This window comes from Rhipicephalus sanguineus, chromosome 9 (genome assembly GCF_013339695.2).
Source record: "Rhipicephalus sanguineus isolate Rsan-2018 chromosome 9, BIME_Rsan_1.4, whole genome shotgun sequence".
NCBI classification, from domain to species: domain Eukaryota; kingdom Metazoa; phylum Arthropoda; class Arachnida; order Ixodida; family Ixodidae; genus Rhipicephalus; species Rhipicephalus sanguineus.
Window position 1 is genome coordinate 32,506,062 of NC_051184.2, and position 9,418 is coordinate 32,515,479.

Consider the following 9,418-nt stretch of genomic DNA (forward strand, 5'->3'; position numbering starts at 1 on the left):
CGTGTGTGCATTAAGCGACACCGTGACCCGTGACACTCTGCTTATGCACGAACAAAAGAACGAAAACACTTGACATTTGTTTACATTTTTTTTTCTTCCTGTGGCACTTAAACTGCCTGCCCTGTGTTAAAAGGGAATAGGAACACCTTACTTACTTACTTACTTACTTACTTACTATCACTCAACAGCTGCGCTCATGAGCGCATGCGCCAATTGGAGGAAGACGGTGGCGGCGGCGGTGGCAAGGAATGGTCTGCGCGGAGCGTGTCGTCTGCTAGAAACCCGTTCGCTCGGCATTCTCAATATGACAAAAAAACGCGTATGTATGCGTACTGATACTAAAATATGAAATAAAAACATCGTACCACTTTTTAGACACATATGCAAAACATTGTAACATATCTTCAGTGAAAGCAGACGAAAAATTACGCTGAACAAAAACGGCAGAGCAGAAGTACACTTTTTTCCACGTCTGGACGTCTGCACGGTGTTGGTTAGACATTTTCGTGTTACATCCTTTGTTTAGCGTGTCTGCAGTGTGCTTCTTCATACTCGAAGGGACAAGGTGTCTTGGTACTTGTGTGTGAAGACATTGTTGGGTATCGGGTGTCTCAGCTTGCGGCTGCATCTGCGCAGAGCTGATAGACGGAGCGGACAAGGCGACGGTGAGTAAAGGCAAATTTATATACATATAAACAGAGGCGTTACATATGCGGCACTGGGGCCGACAGCTTATGGGGCTCGTACTGAGATGCGAAGACGACCCGGGATTTCTTCCTTCGCTGCTTCCTCTCTCCGCGCAGCTTGGTTCTTTATAGCCCTAGCCGATTCCTTGTATCAGCCAGTAGTTCGAAGCCTCCAATCAGGAACCGCCGTTGGTCCCTGGCTGGAATCGGATCCGTGGATGAGAGGGATTGCCGCACGTTGCGTGAGAAATTTCTGTCGGTTGCGTCAGACGCATCGCAGGAGTTGCCGGGGGTTGCATGGCACCTCGCTGGTGTTGACGCTGTTTGCATCAGACAGTCTATCGATGTTGACACCACTTGCGTCAGACGTTCTACCAGCTTGAATGCCTTGCCAAAGCAAGGAAGTTTGGGTTGGGAGCCCTGGCATAACAACATGAAGCAACCGGACAGGAGGCAATGAAGTGTTTTGTTCCTAGCTGTAAATGTGGTTACGGCAAAGGGTGAGGGAAGATTCCGCTCTTCGTGGCCCCATCTGCGACAAAAGCTATGCGCTCTACAGAAAAGAATTGGTAGCAGGCGTGCAGCATGCGCGGAGCAGACGACAACACAGATAGGCATGCACACCCGCGAACGCGGCCAAGCACGCGTCCGCGCCGCTTCTATAGCCATAGAGTTTCCTAAAATTAACTCTGGCGCTGCGATCGTTCAGCTACCATGGGAATGATGGGTAGTACACAAATTTGCCTAGTCTTCGTGCTTGCGGCTTCAAACGTACTTGTGGCTTTGTTTATTGCTGTGTTTTGGCGTTCGTTTCGGATAAAAGAATAGACCGTTGTGAACTTCGTGACCAGATTTGAATCAGTGAGCCTAAAAAGTTAAAGCGGTGAAGTGGAACTGCTCACTTTTGCTGAACTTCGTTTTGCGACAAAGCAGATGCAGCCGACGCGGAGCCAAACGGAGCCGAAAGAATGAAGTTTAGACAAATTTGTGTACTAACCATCATTCCCATGCTGGCTGAAGCGTGATGCATTGCAGCTCCCATAGACACTAGCGCCAGAGTTCCCTCTAGTAAGTATTGTAGGAAACTCTATGGCTATAGCAACGGCTGACGCAGTCCCCGCCCGTGGCTCTGCTCGAGGACGGCGTCTCTCCTACCCCGTTTTCTCCATTCGTAGCGCCATCTGGCAAACACGCCGCGAAGCATCAAGTGGCGTTGCAAAATGTGTCTCTTCCAGGCGAGCGGAGTCGGCGCTCCTGTCTACCTTACTCCGTGCTGTAGACACAACCAAATGATTTCAACAGACAATTATTCTAAGGAGAGCATATGAAATATTGTTTTCTAACTGCAGTGTAGTAATTATGACTTTAATTGATATCAATTAAAGTGGTCGAAAGATCACCCTTTCCGTCGGTCGGATCCGAACCCCACAACCTTCTAATTGAGCTACGATGGAAGGCAGGGGCGTAGGCAGAAATTTTTTTCGGGGGGGGGGCACCTCCTTGATCTGTAGTGGGGACGAGCAGGCAGATGTGGTCGAGTGTCATTTTCTGCTCTGTATGCTATGGCAAAAAAAAAAAAAATTTCGGGGGGGGGGGGGGGGGCACGGGCCCGGTGTGCCCTAACGTGGCTACGCCCCTGATGGAAAGTGCTTCCCCGTCCACTTCGTTGGGTATTTAGGTGCTCTACATTCCTGTGAGTGTTAGCCAGCGCCACTCGCAGCCAAGGCGGCGGGTGTGGAATACTCTTTTTGTCAAAGGGAGTTACATGGCACGTGGATGTGGCAGCTGACCAATCAACCCTCGCATTCTACACTTAAGGCACGAAGTCTGCCAAGACGAGGCCCTCGCGATGAATGAAATCCCCCGAACCATCCCGGGCTCTCAGAAACGCGTACATCATCAGCGAAATAGCCACGTTCATGGTAGCGATCTCGAGTACCAGTGTTTGGCAAGAAGTAAACAGTTCCCGGCGCTGCGCAACGAATGGCACCTATTTAGAGCATCATAGGGAAGGGTGGGTTTTATCTGCTTTCATGGAGAATTCGGCATTTAGTGCTCCTCTAGTGCTGTTAAAAGGGGCCCTGCAAAACATTTTCAAGATGGCCAGAAAACGCTGCCGATCGGTAGTCGAGGCTCCTGAGAACATGCGAGCCAAACATTATAGCGCAGCACGCGGCCCGGAATTTACAATTAATTCTCAAAGTCAGCTAGAAATCGCTCCGTCTTCTCTCGACAAATGATGCTATATACCCAAATGACCACGCCATATACTCAATTTCACGGCCATTGGCTGATTTAAGCGTCGCGAGCTGCATAGTTACCGCGGCCGCCGCGGGAGGCTGCCACGTGCGCGCTCGCTCGCTCGCGATCACACTGAATGTAAGACGCGTGTTAGAAGAAAAGAAAAAGTGCTCAAGGTCATGACGCGCGCGTGACGTGACTTCTTTCCCCCGCGCCATCCCTCCCTGCTTAGCTTCCAGCGCGTTCGTCGGGACGAGAGGAGGAGGAGGAATAAACTTTATTGTCAACCAGCAATTTAAGCGCCTTGGCCTAGGCCTCCCACGTGGGGACGTCGAGGTCTTGCCTCCTCGCCGCCTCGCGGGCTTGCTGGACGAGAGGAGAAAGCAATTACAGCGTGCGACAAATCTCTGTGAACTCCGCTCGTGCTTGACGGATTCTAATCATTTTTGCGGTGGTTCATTCGGGAGGCAATGAACTCCTTTAGTGAAGCCATTGGATGGTTACTTGTAAAAGTGTTACAGGGCCCCTTTAACCCTTTCAGACGCCACCTATCGAGAACTGTCTGTAAATGCGTCAAATTGATACAATGTTATTTCAAGGCACTCGATATTATATTGCAACAAAAATAATGTCGTAATACGTCAATTTTTCGTGTTATAGTAATCATTCCAAATTACTTTGTAATTAAATATCTATTTATTCTGAAGATATTCATGCTCTGTTTTTGCATAAGCAGAATGAAATCTCAGGCTAGAAATATAGTAGAAGATCGTTTTCGGATATGTCTACGTTGATCAAAGAAAAATAACGCTTTTGACGTGGGTCGCGGGACGCGGCACGTCGAACGACTCATCGAATATGGTAGTGTATTCCGCAAAGTTATCATGTGCAACAGTACGCTGCAAAATGAAGTAAGTGAAGGCAAATTTATTATGCAGGAGGTTCAATTCATCCATAGCTCAATGTATCTTGCTCTTTCTTAGTACCTAGTCGATACAAATAGCAAATACAAGTGGTGTACACAATTGTGTACATAGCGTGTGAAAGGGTTAAGCCGATTATTACGGAATATTTGAGTTACTGTCGTGTTTTGTATTTGGGTGACATACAGTAAAACCTCGGTGATACGAATCTCGCGGGGTTACCAAATATATTTGTACCATCCGAAATTCGTATCACCAGAAAACATGGACAATTAGTATGCGACAATAGAAAGTTTGCATACGTTTTGATTTAGTGTTTCTCAGGGCCCCAGCGATGTCATGAACAGCTCTGAATTCCAATAAAGTTTTTGGACGTCAACGATCATACCTGTTCTCGTAAATATGCGGTGCATGCGTGCGTGTGAAATTAATGAACCAGATGTGTTGTACCCCGTGACCGCTAGTAGCCGCTTCCTAATCTTACTACGCTTTTCTGCATGACACCAGAAACCTGCGGCGAAAGTGACTTACGAAGCGCTTTACACACGAATAAATAGAGGCCAAGCTCCCTCGCCAAAACCGTCGTCTTCGTCTTTTGGGGTCTTCGTCCACGTTTCATGGGACTTGATGACGAACCCGCAGCCCAAGTTTCAGTCTTGTGCCATAAAACGTCTGATTGCGGGGACATGGCTTGCATCGACGTGACAGGCACGTGTTAACACAGTAAAAAGACGCTGCTGCCTCGAGCACAGGAGCACGCGTCAACTCGTCGAAAAAAAAAAAAGCCAACGTCATCTGTAATCTAAACGCGAACGCGCATAAAGACCTCCAAGATTCGCGTGCACTATCTCGGGGGCAACGACGCACCGCTGATGGTCGCGCAGCGCGCACGCCCGCGCCTGACTGCCGCTTCTTCCGCGACAGCGCGGGCAGCACCTGTTCGTACCTGTGCGCCAGCGTACGTTCGTAGTTCGTATCAAACGTTGCGGGGTGCAAATCGGTTCGCAACAACCGTACTCCAATACATTGCAGTCTAATGGGCCTTGGCCAGGACCACAGAAAAATTCGCATCACCCCGAAATTCGTACAAGCCGTGATCGTATCACCGAGGTTTTACTGTATCTGGTTTTATCAACTGAACTACGTGTGCGTGCGTGTGCGTGCTTGTTGCGTGCGGACAGCAATCCCGTCGGCGTATTTACCGCCAGCTGTTACACGAATATGAATGATCCACCATCTTGGTTCTCGATTACCTTTCGGCGAAGCAAACACGAGGTCATTACAAGCTTTTCCTTTTTTTTATGCTGAAGTCGCGTTACTAGTCGGCACCTTTCATATCCGATGGTTTTCTTGTTGATAAAACCGGAACTGCTTGCAATAGCACTACGCTAGTGCACCAGTAATTGACGCTATTACTGGTGAAAGGGGAGAGCCGTTGTAGACGCGGGTCTTGCAAGATCGCAGCAATTATAGTTAAAAGACTCCGAACATCTTTCTGCATGGTGCTTCATCCTTTAAAAGAAAGAAAAATAAAACAAGGACGCTTGAGGCTAGACGAAAAGCTGGCACCATCGAGCGGTGTATACTATTGGAAACTGCGCCAAACGTCGCAAGAAATGGCCGTAAAAACGTTATTAAATGCGAAGCATTTCTTAGCGAACCTCTGGCACTTTGAGCGTTTCTATCTACGTATCTATCTATCTATCTATCTAGCCACCTACGTCTGGGTGCTCTCATGATCGCCTCCTTACTTTGGTGTAGACCAAAATTTGCATGGGAGGGTAAGAGGATTTGACGAATATGATTGCCGAGTCATGACCTGAACAACCTTAAAATCCTGTCGCTTACGTCGTCAAACCCTTTCCACTAGACACGTGTGGCACATACCCGTTTACCACGGACCGCCGTGTACGGGTATGCGCCACAGGTGATTGACAGTTTATATCTACCCAGGAACGGCGAGAACAGACACTGGTAACTTAAATGCTAGAGCGTTAAGGAAAACCAACATCGGCAGCGTTGACTCAACGAATGGAAAACATGAAAATTAGGATCCCAGCAGGAATCGAACCCAAGCATTCTGCGCGGCAATCGGGTATTCTACCACTGGGCCACGCCAGGTCTATAAACTGGTTCGGAAAAACAGCCTACGCAGGCGTAATAACGGCGCAACGTCAATTGTGGTTCTGGTGCTGGCTATCTAATTTTACAAGAAAGCAATAAACACTACATGATACTCCTACGATGTGTACTCCTACGATGCAGGCGTCATATCAGATTAACGTCTGTAGTTCCAGTGTTGGCTCCGCTTTTATAGCAGTCTAATAAACATTACGTTTGTATTTCAATGATTCAGCAAGCTATATTGAAGCATTGCTCGACCCCGGAGGAATACATTTACGAAAGTTACATATGATATCCACATCACCGCACCGTAAATTGCATTTCGCCCACCAGAACGACGCAGTGTCGTCTTCATTTCATACGAGGCTGCGAGATGGCCTCACGCTCACCGAGGATGATGCCAGATTGAATGACAGCCGCTTTGTAGACTAGGCTACGTAGGCCACATACGCCCAGATAGTCTACGAATACGACAAACACCATCCACTGATGTTGGTATACGTAGCACTATCCAGGCCTACCAGCCTCGACGGCCTATACCTCACCAACGCGAAGGGTGGCTTCAGGTTCCAACATTTCGCCGGCTCTGTCGACAGACAATTTGTCGGCGAAATGACCGAGGCATCCACGAATTCCAACAGCTCTACTATACCACATACTTCACTACACCTGGACCACTCGTCACCACGATCACTACCGGATCCTATAACATGTCATGACCAGCTGCTGGTGCTCACTGATCGTGGTGATGGTGCCCTTGTTCAAAAACTGTCAAGAACTTCTTGCACACAAGCACACGGCTTCGTGAAACGTGCGTGCGTGCCATTGGCAGCGTTACCCAACCGTAAACAACCGGTTATATAACACGTATGCGTCTCTTCAACATATATATCTGTGCGTATAAAATTTATACAAATCTTTAGCGACATTTTGTAACGTGTCGCTAAGTAAAAAAAGTTACGCCACAGTCACCTACCCGCCGCATGCTTCGCATAACGTCGACTCCCACGGTACATGGGATCTGCCGAATTTTTTTACGAGCCGGCTCTTTCGGTTGCGCGGCTGACTTCTACGACACTCACTCACGCTCCATCCTCGCGCGCTGCCTCTGTGTTCGTAATGGGGATGGAAACATTGGGCCTTGTGCCTGCCTGGTTCTTACTCTCTTTGACATTGGTCTCTCTAGTTTCCTCATTTTAGCTGGGGTAATATTAGATAGATAGATAGATAGATAGATAGATAGATAGATAGATAGATAGATAGATAGATAGATAGATAGATAGATAGATAGATAGATAGATAGATAGATAGATAGATAGATAGATAGATAGATAGATAGATAGACAGACAGACAGACAGACAGACAGACAGACAGACAGACAGACAGACAGACAGACAGACAGACAGACAGACAGACAGACAGATAGATAGATAGATAGATAGATAGATAGATAGATAGATAGATAGATAGATAGATAGATAGATAGATAGATAGATAGATAGATAGATAGATAGATAGATAGATAGATAGATAGATAGATAGATAGATAGATAGATAGATAGACGGACGGACGGACGGACGGACGGACGGACGGACGGACGGACGGACGAATGCTGCTGTGGCCTCAGCAGTTCGGCAACGCGCAGATCGTGGGTTGTTGGAACGCGGTGCGAGCTGGCATACCGAAGAATAAAGGCACGATATCTAGACCGACGGACGGACGGACGAGGTAAATACAAACGAAACGACGGCGAGAACTTTGCCATTACGAGAAAGAAACGTGGCCTTCAAGTGAGCGTAGCGCAAAGCTGCAATAAATTTCATGTTGTGCAAGTCCTTCAGCCCGAAACCTACGCCAGCGAAAAAGAAAGTAAAGAAGGAGCATTCTTGGCTGTCGTTTAAAAAACCTAGCAGTCTAATTCAGGACCACGTCGTTTCGTTAATTAAACCGATAAACTTGAGGCTGTAGTGGTAGGTAGCGCTAAGGAAATGTTAACGAGCGGTAGTAAAAGCAGGAAAGCTTAATAGTTAGCAGGGACATAACGCGTCATGCGAAACGACTAGGCGTGAGGGAGAGAGCGTAAACGACAGTAACGTATCTTCAGACGAGAAAACGCACAAAGTGCACACTCTTTGGAGACGCGTCAGCGAAAAATACGCAGCTGACTAACAATGACCGACATTCCTCACCTGATGCATTGTCGCCGCGCTGGCCTAGTAGTTACGGTGCCCGGCTGCTGCCTCGAAAAACGCAGGTTCGATCCCAGCTTCCGTCGCAACTATTTTGCTGACTGTTCTTACTTCTGAAGCAACTAATCGTGAAACATGATTGATATACCCCGAGGCACTCGGAAGGAAGCAGCGTAACTGTTAGTACTGCGTTAATTCTTGTGCTCATTTTTCTGCCCTTGCCGAACTAAAGGGAACTATATTTTGTGTGCTGTAACTCTTAGGTGTGCCGTACCTACATTCCGAAGAAAACTAATGGCTGCAAGCGGCGTAGGTGTATCGCTTAGGTATACTGTACCTATCTTCGTTCTGTAAACAGACAGCCGCCACCTTGGTGTCTGCTATCCTCTCCAATTTTATACATCAGCAAAGAGTAACCAGTTTGGCAGGCCTTTGATCAAGGTCTCCGTATGACCGACGTTGAGCACGAGCCGAGCCCTAGCCGTAACCAAAGCCGTTCGGCTTAGCAACGTTAGGTCTATGCATTGTGTCGAAAGAGGGGGGCGGATAGCCGTAGACGAAGCGAAACCAAACAGGTCAACCAAGCATGCAGCTGCTACGCAAGCTCTTTCCTTTGTTTTACCAGCATAATGGATTGGACCTTGCCAACCTGGCGCGCCGCATCGTTTCTTTCCCGGTATGATAGACTGGCCACTTTCTCCCGATAAACAACGGATGAGCAAGTGAGAAAATAAGCGTATCAACTCGCGCACTGAAAGCGTGTGCTCCTCTGGAGAGATCGAGTACACGGGAAGCCTATGGATGAAAAGGCTGGAAAGCAAACGGCCGATCCGGAACGTGCTGGATTTAAGGATGAAGGATTGAGGACCCGCTCGCTCGGCGTCTGGTATAGGACGGGAGGGTAAGGTAATCAGTTCTCCCTCTTTCCCGTTCAACGAGGGGGACTCTTCCCTGACTTTCCCGCCATATCTCTCCTCATCCAGTACATCCGCTTCTATAGGTGGAAGGGGGGGGGGGAGGAACTGGGCCACGCTACCGGAATCTCTGGCTTACTGCCTGGTTTTGAAAGACCCTTTTTACCCGTTCAAAAGAAAGAAAGAAAGATCCCATGACCTCGCTGGTCTCGTTATATACGATCTACTTTTGGTTATAAGGAGGAGCAGAAGAAGGAAGGAACCTGCCACGGTGGTCTAGCGGTTATGGTGCTCGACTGCTGACCCGAAGGTCGCGGGATCGAATCCCGGCCGTGGAGG